Here is an 18,227-nt window from a genome sequence, read left to right as displayed (position 1 = left end):
AAGAGTTGGAGTACGGATTGTTCTACTTGTAGGACTGGAATGCATTGCATTGTTCGATAGAGCTCCGGCATTCTTGTGCATAATGGCCTTGTATCCCACAACTATTACAGACATTGGCAGATTGGGCACTCATTGCAGCGACACTAGCATGTTGGGTGGATTAGGAGGATGCGATCTGTATATTATCTAGCTTGTGATGTAGGGCAGTTAGCTGAGCAGTAAGCTGTTCAATAGAATTCATCTCATGCTTAACACCCCGGTCGGCAAAACCTCTAGGATTCCCATATTGGGCACTATGGATGGCCATCTCCTCGATCACCTCCAAAGCTCTATGCACCTCCAGTTGCATAAATCTCCCACTGGCAGCTGAATCCAAAAGACACCTAGACTCATTACCCAGACCATTATAGAACTGCTGAACCAGGAACCAGTTATCCAAATTATGGTGCGGGCACTCTCTTTGCAAGTCCTTGAATCTCTCCCAAACTTCGAACAAACTCTCATCTGCTTGTTGAGAGATACCTAGTATCTGACCCCTCAGACGAGCTGTCTTCTCAGGTGGGAAATATTTAACATAGAACGCAAGGGCCAAGGAATTCCAATCGGTGATTTTCATAGCTGCGCGGTTGAGACTGTTAATCCATAGCTTTGCCTTCCCACTCAATGAAAATGGAAAGAGTATCTCCATAGTCTGCTCCGGTGTTAAATTCTTCTGCTTAATGGTGGCACAATACTGAATGAAAGACTGAATATGGAGATTAGGATCTTCACCCTTTTCCCCACCGAATTGGTGTCTCTCGATCATGTTTATCAGCTGGGGTTCGATCTTGAAATTCTCGACCGCAATAGAAGGCATGATTGCCTTGGGAAGCATAGACAGACTTGGTTTAGAATAGTCTGTAAGCCTTGGCACAAGTGGGGGTGGTGGTGGTGGTGCTTGGTCACCCATCTCTGAATCTGTAAGGAATAGATTGCTAATCAGATAGTCGGATTCAGAGTCCGAATAGTCTCTCAACTGTTCAACGAATCTACGTCGTCTACGGAAGGTCCGTTCAGGTTCAGGATCGAACGAAGTCAGATCGCTGGTATGGACAGTCCTGGGCATAAACAAGCAAAAACTAGAAAACAGTCGTGAGATCCGATCTCAAGGAACGAGAGTCCCTTGAGAAGTAAAGTAACAAACAATAATCTAGAAAAACAATTAATAACAGAATTTGACAACGGCGCCAAAATTTGACAGGCTAAAGTCGTATCACCTAATCAAAAATAACCTAAGTCCACTAGCTAGGTAGCAAGGGAAGTCAGGATCGAATCCACAGGGAAACAGGCGTTCTTTCTACTATCAATTAATTAAACTAGACTATTGGGAACAAGAGTTGGTTGATTGATTGTATGCTAAGACTACGAACGACAATTAAACGATTATAAATCAATATATTAAGGAATCTAGGGCATAGGTTCACCAATAAATAACAATCCAGGACAACGAACAATCACGATAATCAACAAGGTAATTAATTAGACTAGCATGCTCTCTCGAATCGATACTAATCATAGACTTAGAATTAACGGGCTCTCGCTACGTATTAACTCTAATTCCACCTATTGACACAAGCCTAAACATCAAATTGCATCTCTCGAATCTTAACTTGATATTGCATAACTACCACAATTAATCCTGCGCAAATCTAATTGTATAGTGAAATAAACCAATCAATAGGAATTAATTACAATGCCAACAATCACAATTATTCAATATCCCTTCATATTATTCATGGATCCCCAAACCCTAGAAAATAGACTACTCAAGCATATTAACAATAAACAAAGCAATTAGCATGATTGAAAACATAATTAAAGCTAAACAAAGAATTGAAATAAAGAACAATACCTTAATTGAAGAACAAGAGAAATAGAAAGCTTGAATTTTTATTGAAATTGAAAACTAAGTGTTTGCATAAATTTAGAGAGAAAACAAAGCTAAGAGAAATAAACTAAGGGGCTAATACTAGAAAATAAGATGCCCAACTAAAACAACTAAGCCTAGTATTTATAGTTTGCCCATAAACATAAGGAAAAACCGGAAGAAAACCGCAGAAAAAGGGCCCTGGGTTGTCGTCGCCCGGTCGGGCAGCCATCCGCCCGTCGGGCGACCAGCTCGTAACCCGCCCGTCGGGAGCAGGACTGCCCGCCGGGCGCAGGGAGAAATTCTGGAAATCATCGGCACGCGCCCGGTCGGGCAGCTCCCGCCCGTCGGGCAGACGTTCGCCCGTCGGGCAGCCATTCGCCCGCCGGGCGCGCGTACAAACTGCACGATCCTCTATCTTTAAAACTCCATATCTCCTTCGTTATTCGTCGGAATTAGGCGAGTGACCACTCGTTGGAAAGCTATTGAAGTCTAGAATCCAACAAAATTAGAATCACTTCATTTGGAGTTGTAAAACGTAAGTTATAATCAAAAGAGTAGACGAGTGTCGGTTTTCTAGTACTTTCACTATCCGCTTTGCTCGAAAACTCTTCCAACTCAATGTGTGTGCTCTCGAAAGTACATAATCTCTTGTATTGATTAAAATGAGTAGAAAATGCACAAAAACATGCTAATTCCTACAATGATGAACCTGAAACTACAAACACACTACAAGGAGCACATTAGTACTAAACATCGCTCCGAAGAGCTCATTTGAGATCAAAAAGTACTAAGGGACGGGGGTAAACACACTATAAAATATGAACATATCAGCGCTGAGCTGGGAAAGCTCGCGGCACGCCACACGCCAAGGCCAGCAATGCTGGGCCGAGGCATTGAGCAGCGACGAGAGCAGCAGGCAGCGGGCATGGGCAAGGGAGCCTATGCGCTGCTGCGATGCTTCGTGCCTGTGCGCTGGGCTTGCGCCCTCGTGTGGGTGCGATGCTACGATGGCACTTCGCGTCGTTGGGTTGGGCACTCATCTAGCCCACGATGCATCCGATTGTGCAACTTTTCTTCGTTTTATTTCAAGGCCAAATTTTGGGCTTTGGGCTTAATTTTGCACGAAGGGGCTAACAGTGGACTTTTTGATTAATTTATTTTATTTGACTTGGGTCGGGCCGTGAGTTTAAATATTTAAAATTAAATGTCCAGATTAAAATATCGATTTAAGTGGGAGCCGTTTAAATGAAATTATTTTAAATAATTATTTTTAATTATTTTAAATAATTATTTTTAATTATTTTTCGAAGGGCACCATTATTTTAATTAAATTAAATTTTGATTATAATAATTCTAAGGATTAATAATTCGGAATTGATTAATCTTTTAGGATGCGTTTTACGTGAACGTGATTTTTAAGTAAATTATGTAAATACTTGCATATTTATTTGGGCCATTCGTTTTAGGAAACGAATGGATGAATGCATAGAAATTATTTTATGTATTGCAGGTGACTAGTATGGCCAATCTAGGATAGTTAAATACGGTCTGCGTACCGTTTTATCTTTGAATGTAAATTTTAAATATGGTCTGCGCACCATTGAAGTTTTGATGTAATTAAGTTATTATTTCAAGTTCTTCTAGGATATTTAAAATTTTAAGCTAGCTTTTGAATGGAGTTCAAGACGATGCCAAGCTAACAAGTTGAAGGGAAGATTGGATGCTTCAAGACCAAGTTTTTGGGCCATACTAGTTCACCAAAGTTATTTATGTACTTATATATATTGAATGAATGTATATTATGCATGAATGTTGTTCGTATGTTTGATTAGATTTAGTTCACTAAATAATTAAACCAACATAGAAACAACTAGGTCCAAAGTAATATTGAGTTTATAATTTCCTTCCAAATCAAGCACTTACAAAAATCTCAGGACCTAAGGTAGTAGGTTTCCGCCAAAGCGAGGTGCTATTTTAGTATACTTAGATGGTAAGGTATCCCAAAGGAACACGTTGATTGTGGTTTTAACTCAAACAACAATGGCATATGTTGTGGCAAAGGGATAAATTATGTTATTAATTTATTAACTAAGAGTAATTTGGAGATTACTAGCAATTGGTTTTTGCTTACCTAGAATCTTAAAAGACTTAAGACAAGCCAAAGCATGCTTAAGAATTTAAGACTTTTAGGGTCTTGGAATCGTTTCATTCATTATAGACCATGTTTTATTTTGCATGAATGAAATGTTTAATAACTTTAATGATTGCATTTTTGCTTTTATTTCAAAGTTATTAAAGGATTATGAATGCTTATTTATTGCAAATTCTTTTCAAGTGTAGAATGTCTAAAACCACAATCAAAGCATCAGAAATTCTGGATGTTGAGTTAAACTTGACTAACTTTCTTGAATAGGAAAGGAAACTTATCGAAGTTTTAAATTTTAATGACATGAGCTATGTCGTCAAACAACCTTTTCCTAGCTATTATGCGAGGGGTATGACTCCAGAAAGGTACAGAAATTGGGCACTTCACAAGTACCTTGTCTCGGAACTTATCCTAAAATCTATCCCTGAAAATTGGAGAGGGAGGTTCATTACCTATGAGCCTCATGCACTCCTAAGTCATCTAAGGTATAGATGTCGTGTGAGGTATCAACCCAATGGCCAAATGGTTGGCAACGGGGTCGATGAATTGGCTAATTCAATAAGCAATCTCAAACTCATTACACCACATGAATTGTGTCTGGAAGTTGAGCTTCTAGAGGCACAAAAGCGCATTTACAACGCTAAGATGGACATCAACACACAAATTCGGTCTCATGTGAATATGATTGGATTGTTCTTCACAATTGAGAGACTTGGTGGTTCCGTCAAAGAGCCAATAACTATATCACTTGTGCTAAACTCTCTTCATAGGGATTATGAGGGGTTCAAGATGTACTATCTCTTTAATCAGAAAGAGAACACATTCGGTGAACTTATGGAAATGCTCGAGAAATTCGAGAGAATCCTAAAGTTCAAGCAAGACCCTTTGAATGTGAAGTGAACTAATTTCAAGAAAGTGAGCAAGGGGAAGAAAAGCAAGGCTGCATCTTCATCCACCCGCGTAGGGCAACAGGCGCCTTCCAGGAGCAAGATGAAGAATAACACTTCTCCTTCAACGGCGCAATGCTTCTATTGTAATGAAATTGGTCATTATAAAAGAGATTTCCCTAAAATAAAGGAAGGAAATAAGGACAAAAACGTTGCTTCTCCTTCAGGTATGTATGTTATACATTGTAATCTTGCAAATTCTACTTCTTGGGTATTAGATTCTGGTTGTAGCTCACACTTATGTTCCAATTCGTAGGGACTAAGGAGAAGTAGAAAGCTTGATAAAGGCAAGATGGATCTACGCGTGGGAAATGGAGCACGGATTGCTACATTAGCCGTAGGATCTTATTTTATATCTTTGCCTAGTGGTTTTGTTTTGGAACTAGAAAACTGTTACTATGTTCCTAGTATCACTAGAAACATCATTTCCATTTCAAGTTTGGATTATAAAGGTTTTAGTTTTTAGTTTAAAGACAATAGTTGTTCTTTTTCTTTGAATGGAATGTTTTATGGTTCAGCACAACAAGAAAATGGTCTATATGTGCTAGATACAAGCAAACAAATCTATAACATAAATACCAAAAAGGCTAAAACTGGTGATTTCGATCTCACATATCTGTTGCATTGTCGATTAGGCCATATAAACACAAAACGCATGGAAAGAATTCAAAAGAAGGGCATTCTAGAATCATTCAACTTAGAGAAGATTGATCAATGCGAATCTTGTTTACTTGGCAAAATGACAAAGCGACCTTTCTCAAAGGTGGGAGAAAGAGCAAGCGAACTACTAGAGCTAATACATACGGACGTATGTGTTAGGTTATGATACATATGACAATTCATAAATCATGCGGAAAAACCATTTAGCCAGGAATACATATTATTTACACATAATCATATAGCATAGTTTAGATGCATACTCTTTGTTGCGTGCCTTCCCTAGCTGCGCCCGAACCGAACAAGAACAAGTCTTTAGGACTCCAAGTGTCGTCCCTCCGTAGATAGTCCACAGCACGTCCGGATCCGCCTTAAGATTGACCAACTAGAATCGCCCTTAAGGTACTAGAATTTTCGGCACTCTTAGGTAAGAAATATGACTGAATTTTTCTCTCAAAACTCACTTTGAATACTTGAATTCATCTCTGAAAATATGTGACCCTAGGGACGTATTTATAGAGTTATGGAAAGGGAATTGGAATCCTAGTAGGATACGAATTAATTAAACTTAGAATCCTATAAGAACTCTAATTAATTAATTTATCCTTTTAGGAATAGGAATTTAATCATATACTAATTCTAATAGTTTTAGGAATCGTGCATGAACACAAACTCACACACACACACGGCAGCCACGAGGGCCGCCCATGCGTGAGTGCGAGCAGCAGCCAACGCAGCGAGGCCCATGGCCTTAGGCGCGCGCTGGGCCTGCCTTGCGGTGGGCCTGGGCGCTGCCTTGGCTGGGCGCGCGTTTGGCTTGCTGGGCGATGGCCCGACTTCGTGCTGGGCCTTCGTCCGGCAGGCCTCGTCCGATGCTAATTCGTACGATACGCTTCCGATTAAATTCCCGGTTCCGGGATTCATTTCCGATACGAACAATATTTAATATTTCCGATTCCGGAATCAATTTCCGTTTCGAACAAATATTTAATATTTCCGTTTCCGGAATTATTTTCCGATTCCGATAATATTTCCGATTCTGACAATATTTCCGTTTCCGGCAATATTTCCGATTCTGGTAATATTTCCATTTCCGATAATATTTTCCGATACGTACCATGTTTCCGTTTCCGGCAACATCTACGACTTGGATAATATTTATATTTCCGATACGATCCATATTTCCGTTTCCGACAATATCATCGTTTCCGGAGTATTCATTTCTTGCCTGTGACGATCTCAGCTCCCACTGAAACCAAGATCCGTCGATTCCGAATATCCATAGATGGAGTATCTAATGCCATTAAATACTTGATCCGTTTACGTACTATTTGTGTGACCCTACGGGTTCAGTCAAGAGTAAGCTGTGGATTAATATTATTAATTCCACTTGAACTCAAGCGGCCTCTAGCTAGGCATTCAGCTCACTTGATCTCACTGAATTATTAACTTGTTAATTAATACTGAACCGCATTTATTAGACTTAACATAGAATGCATACTTGGACCAAGGGCATTATTTCCTTCAGTCTCCCACTTGTCCTTAGGGACAAGTGTGCATTTCCTAATTCCTTTGTCGCTCGATGCTTGCTCTTGAACATAAGGTAAGAGTTGTCATCCTTATTATGTCCAGAGGTGTTTCTCGGTTTCAGAGTTCAACTGATCAAATAGACAGATAATCATAGCCTAAGATTCATCCGAGCACGGCCATGCATTTCACAGTTTCTAGCTCTCCGAGTGGCCTTGTACAACTTTTAAGCATCTCATCCCGATTTATGGGAGGACAATCCCAATCTTGCGATCTTGAGATTAGACTTCGTTTGATAGGTGATTACCTGAGCGTTGCCTTTATAGCCTCCTTTTACGGTGCGACGGTTGGTCAACGTCAAAGCAACCAGTTCTCAAACAAGTAATCTCAAATCACTCAGGTATTGAGGATTTAGTGTCTAATAATTTTAATGAAATTTACTTATGACAGATTTTCATCTCTTACAGTAAAGTTTCATAGGTCTTGTCCGATACTAGTCTTCCCAAAGTAAGTATCTATGCAAATGATTATGACATTGCCATGTCCACATAGTTCAAGAAACAGAACTACTAGTCATCTTGCATTCTAATCGTCTAACGTTTTCTATGCGTCCAATTTTACAGAAAACTCCGACTAGGGACCATTTTCAACCTTTGACATTCAAGTTCACTTGATAGACATTTCTTAGTCACAGGACTGGTCCTGACAGTCTATCTTGAATATATCGTCAAATTGAAGGGACTCATCATTTAATACTAAACCAAGATTAAATGGAATATGAAAATACATTTCATATATGATAAATGTTCAACCCTAATGTTTTACAACCATGGGCCTCAAACCCATCTTTAAAACAGTTCATGGAATTCAAAGCTATGCTTGATTTCCAGTGCGACAACGTGAGTGTTGCTTCTCACTTGTTGCATAGGTTTAGTTATCATGCTTTGCCAATCTTAACATCCTTTTCATCGAATGTTCTTTGAGATATGATGATAAGATCTTTTCGAGTTTGTTTATTATGTGATCTAGTCTTTCTTACTTCGATGGTGGTTTTACTCATTTTGCAATGAAGAACCATCAAGTCAGCAGACGTTTTTCTTGCTTCAAGAGTGGTTCTACGCATTTTTCAATGAAGAACCATCAAGCCAGCAGATAGGTGATCTACCCAAGTTCAGTGAAGAACTTTAAACAACCCTGTTTTATTGCTTCTTAGGCAATAATTACTTTTACTTCAACTGTATAGGTTGCTAGTGATGCTTTGTTTGGATTTACCTATCCAAGCAGTTCATAGATATGTGGAAGACTCTCCAACTATATCTTAGAACATAGAAATTATTATTTTAATTTCCCACGCAACAACTCATGGTTTCCAATCCATGTTGCCATTTCAAAACACGATGCTCTATAGCTCGTCCTTATCAATGGTTAACTCCAAAGGGTCTTGCTTGATCCTTTGCCAGTGTTTATGCGTGTAGCATCAATATTTAGCATATCTTTATTTCCTTGAATCAAGAACTATTCCTATGTACCTTTTCAAGTACCATAAGCATTCTTGATCTCAATCTAGTTGATCTTCACTTAGATCAATAGAGATTGGTATATGTTCGTCATGCCTAAAGTTATACGATACGTTTTTGGCGATCCTCATATTATATCATACATGATAAATTCTTTTGCAGAATAATTCCCAATTGAATTCTATTCATGTAACTTTAGCTTATCTAGTTTCAGTAGATACTAAATTCAGCTAAATTCTTTGACATATAATATAGGTTAAGAATCTCATTTAGACTCTTTGATGTTTAACTTAGTAAATGCTTATACATAGTTCAAACATCCTTTACTTAGATTTATTCACATGGGTCGAATATCTCCAATGGAGACTTTCGTGTTTGATTTAGTAAATGCCATTACTTAATCCAAAACAATATCATAAGATCTTTGTAAATAGATCTTAATACCCAGTATGTACTAAGTTTCGCCTTGGTCCATCATTGATGAATAATTTCAAACCTAAGTCATTAGTATTTGAATGTTATTTCACAATAGAGAGATATGTGTGATACACATAGGACCAAATAAGTTTTACGTACTCCCACTAAACTTCTTATATATCTATAAGAATCATGTATATTTTATGAAACTAAAATACTTATTAGCTTCACTAAAATCCAATTCCCAATTGCTTGCTTAAATCTGTACTTAGATTTCCTAAGCTGGCATTCATTTCAAGCATTATTTGGATCCACAAATCCTATGACATGCCATGTACATAGTTTTCTTCCAACATTTGATTGAGGAATATGTTTTGTCATCCAATTGCCATATGTACCAATATGCAATCATTGCTTTAATTATAGACTTAAGCATTACGATTTTGCATGAGGTTTCAACACAATCCATGCCATGAATTTGCTTGTAACCTTTAGCAACTAATCTAGCTTTGTGTGTGAACACAATTCCATGTTTGATGGTTTTTATCCTTAAAACAAACTTGCAACCAATAGGGGTGAAACTATTCTTGCAAATCAACAAAATTTCAATTTTGTCATCAAAACATTGAGTATGTTTTATGGCCTCTAACCATTTAAAACATTTGAGTCTATATATGGCCTCTAACCATTTTAGGGAATCTGGGTTTCGTCATAGCTTTCTTACAAGTCACAAACTCATTAATCTACATGATAATAGTTTGACTGCAAGTTGTAGGTTTCTTCACTATTTAATAGAAGAATCTCATAGTTTCAGTGACTTGAATTCTATGCCTACTTGGGTATAGAACATCAAACAATAGAATATCAATAGCCACTTGAAAGTCCTTTGAATATTCTGTTCTCCTTGAAGCACTTGTAAAGTTTTCTAAGAGATGTCTATTCTTTAAAGCCACTTCTAAAGTCCTTAAAGAATAAGTTCGGATTTTCTGAAGCACTTCGAAAATCCTCCGGAATGTCCGTTTATGTTTGTTGTTCGCCTCGAAGACTTTCGAGGTCTATTTTCTCCCACTTGTCATTTTGGAAACGAATCTCCAAAAGGACATCATTTCGAGCAAACAAACATTATGTTCTCAAAAATTCGTGGTAGAAACAATACCCTTGTGTCTCATTTGAATAAATCACAATGAAACATATATCTAGACTTGGGCCTTAGTTTGTTGAATAACAAACACTAAGCTCCCACTGAGTTTAGCAACTCTTTAGATATATATAATTGAAAAGATATCCTGAAATTACTTTTCAATAGCTTTGACGAATTTGGTTTAGTTTGGTGGTAGTTGAGCATTTTGTTTTAGAAATTATAGGAAAAGTCTTTATGATTCATCATTGATCGAATCAAGTACTAATTGACTTCGATCATTCCAACGTAGATATGCCATATCTTATGGAGCTAGATTGTGAAATTACAACACACAATCATTGATGATCATATTTGGTCTCAAGTAATCATCAACATGATCTAACCTAGATCTTTATGATTTCTTGCCAAGTGGATTTTATACTTCTGAATCTTTGAACTAGCCAAACAGATTCAACTTATATCACATTTGAGTAAATAAACTCAAATCTGTGTGAAATAATAAAGTCATAAAACTTTTCTTTTAGCTTTGAACTCTATCGTCTAGGCGTTCTAACAATAGTTCATATTCTTTGTTACTTTCAACAAGTAAGACTAGCTTGTCTTAAGTTGATCTAGAAATCAACCAACTTTCAATAAGTCCATCAAAATAGAGCTTATGAATGTTAACTTGTTGATATGGTCTAAGCAACAATGCCAAAGATTAATGGAACTCAAATCAAGGGTTTGATTTGAACCTAGTAAAGTTCTTTAAAGAGTTGTTTGTTTTAATCAAGCATATTGACTCAACCTGTAATTGACCATTTCATTCAAATAAACAAACAAACAAGCATTGTTTTTGTTCTTCTGAATGTGAGTCTTTCTGTGTTTGAAGCAGAAATTTAGGTATGCTGATTATGGAACAAAATAGCCATTAAGTTCCAGCCTTTGAAAGGACTTAAAACAAACTAGATGACCCTACAACTAATGTAGCATTGCCATGCTTCATTTCCCACTTGTAGGTCATTAGTGTATCCTAGCTTCCATTGTTTGAGTTATTATCGAAGTAAGAACCTCAAGCGGTATATGATACCAAGGAAGTTTGATTGCTAGGTCACTTCTCTTTAAACATAAACTTACAGGTAGAAACGGAATTGTAAATTCCTTTCATCTGTTCCTTTGTTTTCCTATTTCTTGTACCCTTTCTTATAGCCTTAAGAATTGAATTCTCTAGTGTTGACTTTTATATTTTGTTAGACATGTCCAATGTCACTCCAACAAGGTTCTTTCCATTTAATTTATGTTGAATATTCTGTTTCAACTAGATGATCTTACCAGAAGCTTCTAAAGTTCTCTAATCATCGATCTATTCGAATGTCTAGGGACTAGACTCATTCGAGAATTAAATGGACAAAGATATTAGGTTGTTAACCATTGGTAAAGCTGAGCGTATTAAACTCAATGCTTTATGATCTCAAAACTACAGTGTATTTTGAATTCACAAGCACCAATTGGTTTGCCATTCGATTTTGATACTCGAAAACAACCATAAAAGTCGCTATAAGAAACGTACATTTTAAATTGCTCATTTTCTCTCATTTCCGTGAATCGTTCTTGGATTCACTACCAATCGAGGAAATTTACTGTTACCTTTCTAAAAGGATTTACTGCAGTGCAAGATATTTAATTATAAACAATAATTAAAACATACATTGAAGCATGCAAAGTCTAAACATTTATCATGAATAATGACTTGAAAATTAAAGCAATCATGCAATTTAAACAAGTCATTAGCATTTTATTCGAGTTTATTGTTCCGGCAGTTGTGAATAAAATGATTCCAAGATCCTAAAATCATTGAAGAACTAAGCACAGTTTGTCGACTTAATCCTAAAACATCTTAGGTAAGCAAAAGCCTTTTGCTAATAGTCTAGAAACTATTCTTGGTTGATAGGTACGTCTAAGAACTTATTAGGTAAACCTATCGATTTTGCCACGACATAAAAGGACTCCTTACTTATATCGTTGAGTTTCACCAAAACTAACATGTACTCACAATTATTTGTGTACCTTGCCCCTTTAGGACCAATAAGTAACACCTCGCTGAGCGAAAACTATTACTAGATTGATGTAAAGGATATCCAAGCAAGTGTATATTTTGGCATGGCACCTTATAACTCAATTTTTAAGTTTGGAACTTAAGGCTCTTACTATGTTGGTTAGATTTTAATTGAACTAAAATCCTTAATCATGCAACATAATCAAGCCATAATCTTATGCATAATTAAGACATATTTAAAGCAATAAATAACTTAAAGCATGCATAAGATAAAGGTGATCTAGTATGGCCCGACTTCATCTTGAAGCTTTGACTTCAAAGTCCGTCTTGAAAATCTCCGTGGGAGGCACCATTTTCTTCAAATAGGATAAGCTATAATTAAAACTAATTACAACTATTTGATGGTACGCAGACCATATTTGAATTGAAAAACAACTTTGGTACTTTAGACCAATTACATTCAAATTAATGGTACGTAGACCATATTTTCTATCCTATTTGGGTCATACTAGTCACTTCATAACCTGCAAAACAGTACATATACAATATATACCATTCACCCATTCATTATCATGAATGGCCCACATAGCTGGTTAGTAAAACACATTATGCATCACGTAAACATTTGCAGCAATTAATCAAGGGCACCAATAATCTACCAATTATTCAGTCCTTATTAATTCTAATCAAGTTGTTTTAACCTTAAGGATTTGTAGACCTAATCAAGAGTTTTATGACTAAAAGGGCTCCCACTTAAACCAATAAATTCATATGCTTTACTAATTTTTAAACATAAAAATGTATTTCAAGTCTAACCGGAAACATACAAATTTAATTAAAATTTAAAGCTCATATAAATTTATAATTGAATCCAAAAAGTTTAATTTAATTTCAGTTGTATTTAAATTAATTCATGATTTTAATTTTAGTAAAATAATTAGAATAAATAAAATTTATTATAATTACAATATTCAAAATTAAAATACTAGAAAATAATTTAAATTATTAATTTTAAAATTAATTAAAATTACGTAAACTGAAAATTTTCAAATTAAACATTCAAAACGATCTAATCGTAACGCAAACACCCTACGCATCGCACGCCCATGGGCCGCACGCACACAGCCATCGCTGGCCATGTGCGCGCAGCCCAGGCGCTCGTCGCATAGCTGCTGCATCTACCATCGCAAGCCATCGCACGCTTTGGTGCTCGCTGCGCGCGCTTCATCGCTCGCTGTGCGCGCGAGCCATTGCTCGCTGTGCGCGCGAGCCATCGCTCGCTGTGCGCGAGCAATTCCGCGCGATCAACGCTGGGCGCAGCGCTCGTGGCACGCGAGCTTGCGCTCGCTGCGCGCGAGGCTGCGCGCCCTTGCGCGAGGCAGTACGCGTTGTGGCGCAGCTCGCTTGCTGCCCACACGCGACTGCCATGGCTTGCCTTTCGCCCATGCCCATTCGTCCATAGCTCGTGGCCCACGACACAAGGCAGGGCTGCTGCCTTGTGCTCGTGCACCATGCCTTGCTCATTGCATTCGTGCCGCACGGGCGACGAGCTCCCTTGCTCGTCGTCGCATGCCCGCACTATACAACACCCCTTAAGGGTAACACGAAGCGTCCATTGCTTTGTGCGTGCAAGTTATATGAACGAATCGCATAAAAATTAAAATTTATATTTAAAATTAATGACAAATTAATAAATAATATTAATTTCATAATTTTAGGGCGAAAAATCGAAAATTTATTATCCAATTGATTTCCGATTATTATGGATTCAAGTCTAGGTCATAAAAATTTAAAATTTATTATAAATTTACAATTTTTATGGTGGTTTTTAATCATAGGTTTCTAATTAAATTATAATTAATTATGAAAATCAAATTAATTCTAAATTATTCTAATTTTCAACAAATTAATCATAATTACAAATTAGATTGCATAATTAACAAGGCTAGGCATTCAAACTTGTTAAACATATACAGTAGGTCAATCAAAAATTCAAGATTTATCAACAAGAATCGCAAATATTTAATTTAACATCTTAAATTTACGAAATTTTGCATTCGAAAAACTAAAACCTTCGAAAAGTCATAGTTCGGCTTCGAATTTGAGGATTCTGGGTACGTATAATTAAATAAACGCAATTTGCAATTAATTAACAATTACGAAAATTAATCACCCCTTTTAATTCTTGCAAATTTGTAATATTTAACCATGTTCATGCAATTTAGATTATGAAAATAATAAGGGGCTCGTGATACCACTGTTAGGTTATGATACATATGACAATTCATAAATCATGCGGAAAAACCATTTAGCCAGGAATACATATTATTTACACATAATCATATAGCATAGTTTAGATGCATACTCTTTGTTGCGTGCCTTCCCTAGCTGCGCCCGAACCGAACAAGAACAAGTCTTTAGGACTCCAAGTGTCGTCCCTCCGTAGATAGTCCACAGCACGTCCGGATCCGCCTTAAGATTGACCAACTAGAATCGCCCTTAAGGTACTAGAATTTTCGGCACTCTTAGGTAAGAAATATGACTGAATTTTTCTCTCAAAACTCACTTTGAATACTTGAATTCATCTCTGAAAATATGTGACCCTAGGCACGTATTTATAGAGTTATGGAAAGGGAATTGGAATCCTAGTAGGATACGAATTAATTAAACTTAGAATCCTATAAGAACTCTAATTAATTAATTTATCCTTTTAGGAATAGGAATTTAATCATATACTAATTCTAATAGTTTTAGGAATCGTGCATGAACACAAACTCGCACACACACACGGCAGCCACGAGGGCCGCCCATGCGTGCGTGCGAGCAGCAGCCCACGCAGCGAGGCCCATGGCCTTAGGCGCGCGCTGGGCCTGCCTTGCGGTGGGCCTGGGCGATGCCTTGGCTGGGCGCGCGTTTGGCTTGCAGGGCGATGGCCCGACTTCGTGCTGGGCCTTCGTCCGGCAGGCCTCGTCCGATGCTAATTCGTACGATACGCTTCCGATTAAATTCCCGGTTCCGGGATTCATTTCCGATACGAACAATATTTAATATTTCCGATTCCGGAATCAATTTCCGTTTCGAACAAATATTTAATATTTCCGTTTCCGGAATTATTTTCCGATTCCGATAATATTTCCGATTCTGACAATATTTCCGTTTCCGGCAATATTTCCGATTCTGGTAATATTTCCATTTCCGATAATATTTTCCGATACGTACCATGTTTCCGTTTCCGGCAACATCTACGACTTGGATAATATTTATATTTCCGATACGATCCATATTTCCGTTTCCGGCAATATCATCGTTTCCGGAGTATTCATTTCTTGCCTGTGACGATCTCAGCTCCCACTGAAACCAAGATCCGTCGATTCCGAATATCCATAGATGGAGTATCTAATGCCATTAAATACTTGATCCGTTTACGTACTATTTGTGTGACCCTACGGGTTCAGTCAAGAGTAAGCTGTGGATTAATATTATTAATTCCACTTGAACTGAAGCGGCCTCTAGCTAGGCATTCAGCTCACTTGATCTCACTGAATTATTAACTTGTTAATTAATACTGAACCGCATTTATTAGACTTAACATAGAATGCATACTTGGACCAAGGGCATTATTTCCTTCAGTATGTGGCCTATGAGTATGAAAGCTAGAGGTGATTTCAGCTATTTCATAACGTTTACAAACGAATTCAGTAGATATGGCTATATTTACTTGATGAAACACAAGTCTGAATCGTTTGAGAAATTCCGAGAATTTCAAAATGAAGTAGAGAATCAATATGGCAAGAAAATCAAAGCTCTAAGATTAGATCGAGGAGGTGAATATCTTAGCCACGAGTTTGAGGACCTTCTAAAATAATGTGGTATTCTTTCTGAATTGACTGCTCCGAGGATACCTCAATGGAAGGGAGTGTAGGAACGAAGGAACAAAACCTTACTCGATATGGTCAGGTCAATGATTGGTCAAGCCAAACTTCCTTTACAATTTTGGGGACATGCATTGCAAACAGCAGTACTCACACTGAATCGTGCTCTGTCAAAGGCTGTTGAAAAGACTCCATACGAATTATGGACTAGGAAACTTCCAAAGTTGTCTTTTCTAAAGATTTGGGGTTGCGAAGCATATGTCAGGCGATTAAGTTCGGACAAGCTTGCACCAAAATCTGAAAAACTTTTCTTCGTTGGGTATCCAAAAGAAACTAAGGGGCATTACTTCTACAACAAGTCAGAGAACAAGGTATTCGTTGCTCGTGATAGTGTCTTTTTGGAAAGAAATCACATTTCCAAATTGACAAGTGGGAGAATAATAGACCTCGAAGAGATTCGAGACGAACAAAGAACCAAGAACTCTTTAGAAGCAGTTCAAGGTGAAGAACCTCCAAGGACTTCAGAAGAGCCAGTGGGAGTAGTTCCTCAAAACGTTGTTGCCCCTCGTAGGTCACATAGAACTAAGGTTCAGCCGGATAGATGGACAGGTGTCCTCTTGACTGAAAACTTAGAAGTTCTCATATTAGATAGTGATGAACCTATGTCCTACAAGAAATCTAGCGCCAAGGCCCGCCGAGGCGCAATAGTGTGCTAGCGCCAAGCAAGGCCCATGCACTCGGCTGGGCGCGCGCGCGGACTAGCAGCAGCAACAACGCACACGGCAAGGCCCACGACCCAGCTCATGTGGTTGTGTGCTCGTGGGCTTGTGCGAGCAATGCTGGCCGGCTCTTGGCCTTAGTGCCTTGGCCGGTTGGTGTTATAACCCTAAGGTTATAACATCAATCCACCCTTATATATGTTTTTCCACACAATTTTTGCCTAATCAGTTTTAACCTAAATAAAAGAGAAAACCTATAACTTTCTTTGTGCCTCCGTTACAAACTGTTCTTCCCAAAAGTTAATATCTTGAGTGACTTCTAAGGCATCGATCTCAAGACGGATCTGAACGTGACGGTGAACTAAGTAGAGGAACGACATCTGGAGTTCTTGTACGTGTTCGTGATACGTTGAATCTAGGGAAAACACGCTACAAACGTAAGTCTGCTTGATCTGTACTTTATGCATGATTCTTGGCTTTGGTGTTGTTCCTCTATGTTATTATGTATTTAACTGTAAACCCCTACAGCACCACCGTCATGTGATACGCGCATTCAATTCTCTGTGTGACATAGGATGCAGTTTAATTTTTTTTTTTTTAATATTAGAAATGTATTCTTCATTATATATTTGCAAAAATTAATATTAATAATCTCAACTATTTGTGGTATTCCATTTTTAATCCCAACTGTAATTTATTCTAGATTAATCCCAAATATATAGAGACCCTTCTTAAAACAGTCTTCCCCGTTTGTTAACCCGCTGGAGTCGGTAATAGTGATACATGTCACCTTAGTTTTCATTCCACAATACCTCATTTCATTGATGGGGAACCTTCTCCACTTCTATGGACAATACATCACTCTATATATTTTGTTTCACGTTATCTTCAACCCTCTCCTTCTCTACTCTCTTTATTTTCTTCCTCAAATTTCACTCTCTCTCCATTAATTCCTAATTATGGGCTTCAAATTCATCCTCTATAATTAAATTTAAATCAACTAATGTGTTTGGGTATGATGAGAAAATGGCACATGGGTTAATAGGAAGACAACCCAAATTATGAAGATAAATTGGGTATTTTCGGAGAATTCATTTTATCAATAAAATACACAAATTGAGGAGAGAGAAAATGACATGGACTCAAAAGAGTTCTCTCCCAATCAGTTCCTTTGTTTAACAGCTTGGGTTTTAATTTGGAATTTCACATATGGGTACAGAGAAATACAAGGGATCGGATCATTTGGTTGGCTGGTTGAAGAAAAAATAAAACTTGAAACTTAAGGGAATTTGGTAAAGCTTTTAATTTGGAGATGAGTCTTAATTAATTAATATGAATTA

At 37.6% G+C, this 18,227-nt stretch overlaps 1 non-coding gene across 1 annotated transcript; it reads left to right on the top strand.

Annotated features, from left to right (window-relative positions):
* Positions 1-437: 437 nt before the first annotated feature.
* On the top strand, positions 438-544 carry LOC130466558 (small nucleolar RNA R71). The gene has a single exon (XR_008926760.1). It is a non-coding gene; the product is annotated as a small nucleolar RNA R71 (small nucleolar RNA).
* The last annotated feature ends 17,683 nt before the right edge of the window (positions 545-18,227 follow it).

This window comes from Spinacia oleracea, chromosome 1 (assembly GCF_020520425.1).
Source record: "Spinacia oleracea cultivar Varoflay chromosome 1, BTI_SOV_V1, whole genome shotgun sequence".
NCBI classification, from domain to species: domain Eukaryota; kingdom Viridiplantae; phylum Streptophyta; class Magnoliopsida; order Caryophyllales; family Amaranthaceae; genus Spinacia; species Spinacia oleracea.
The sequence above is the reverse complement of the archived record's forward strand: the minus strand, read 5'-3'. Positions and strand labels throughout refer to the sequence as shown.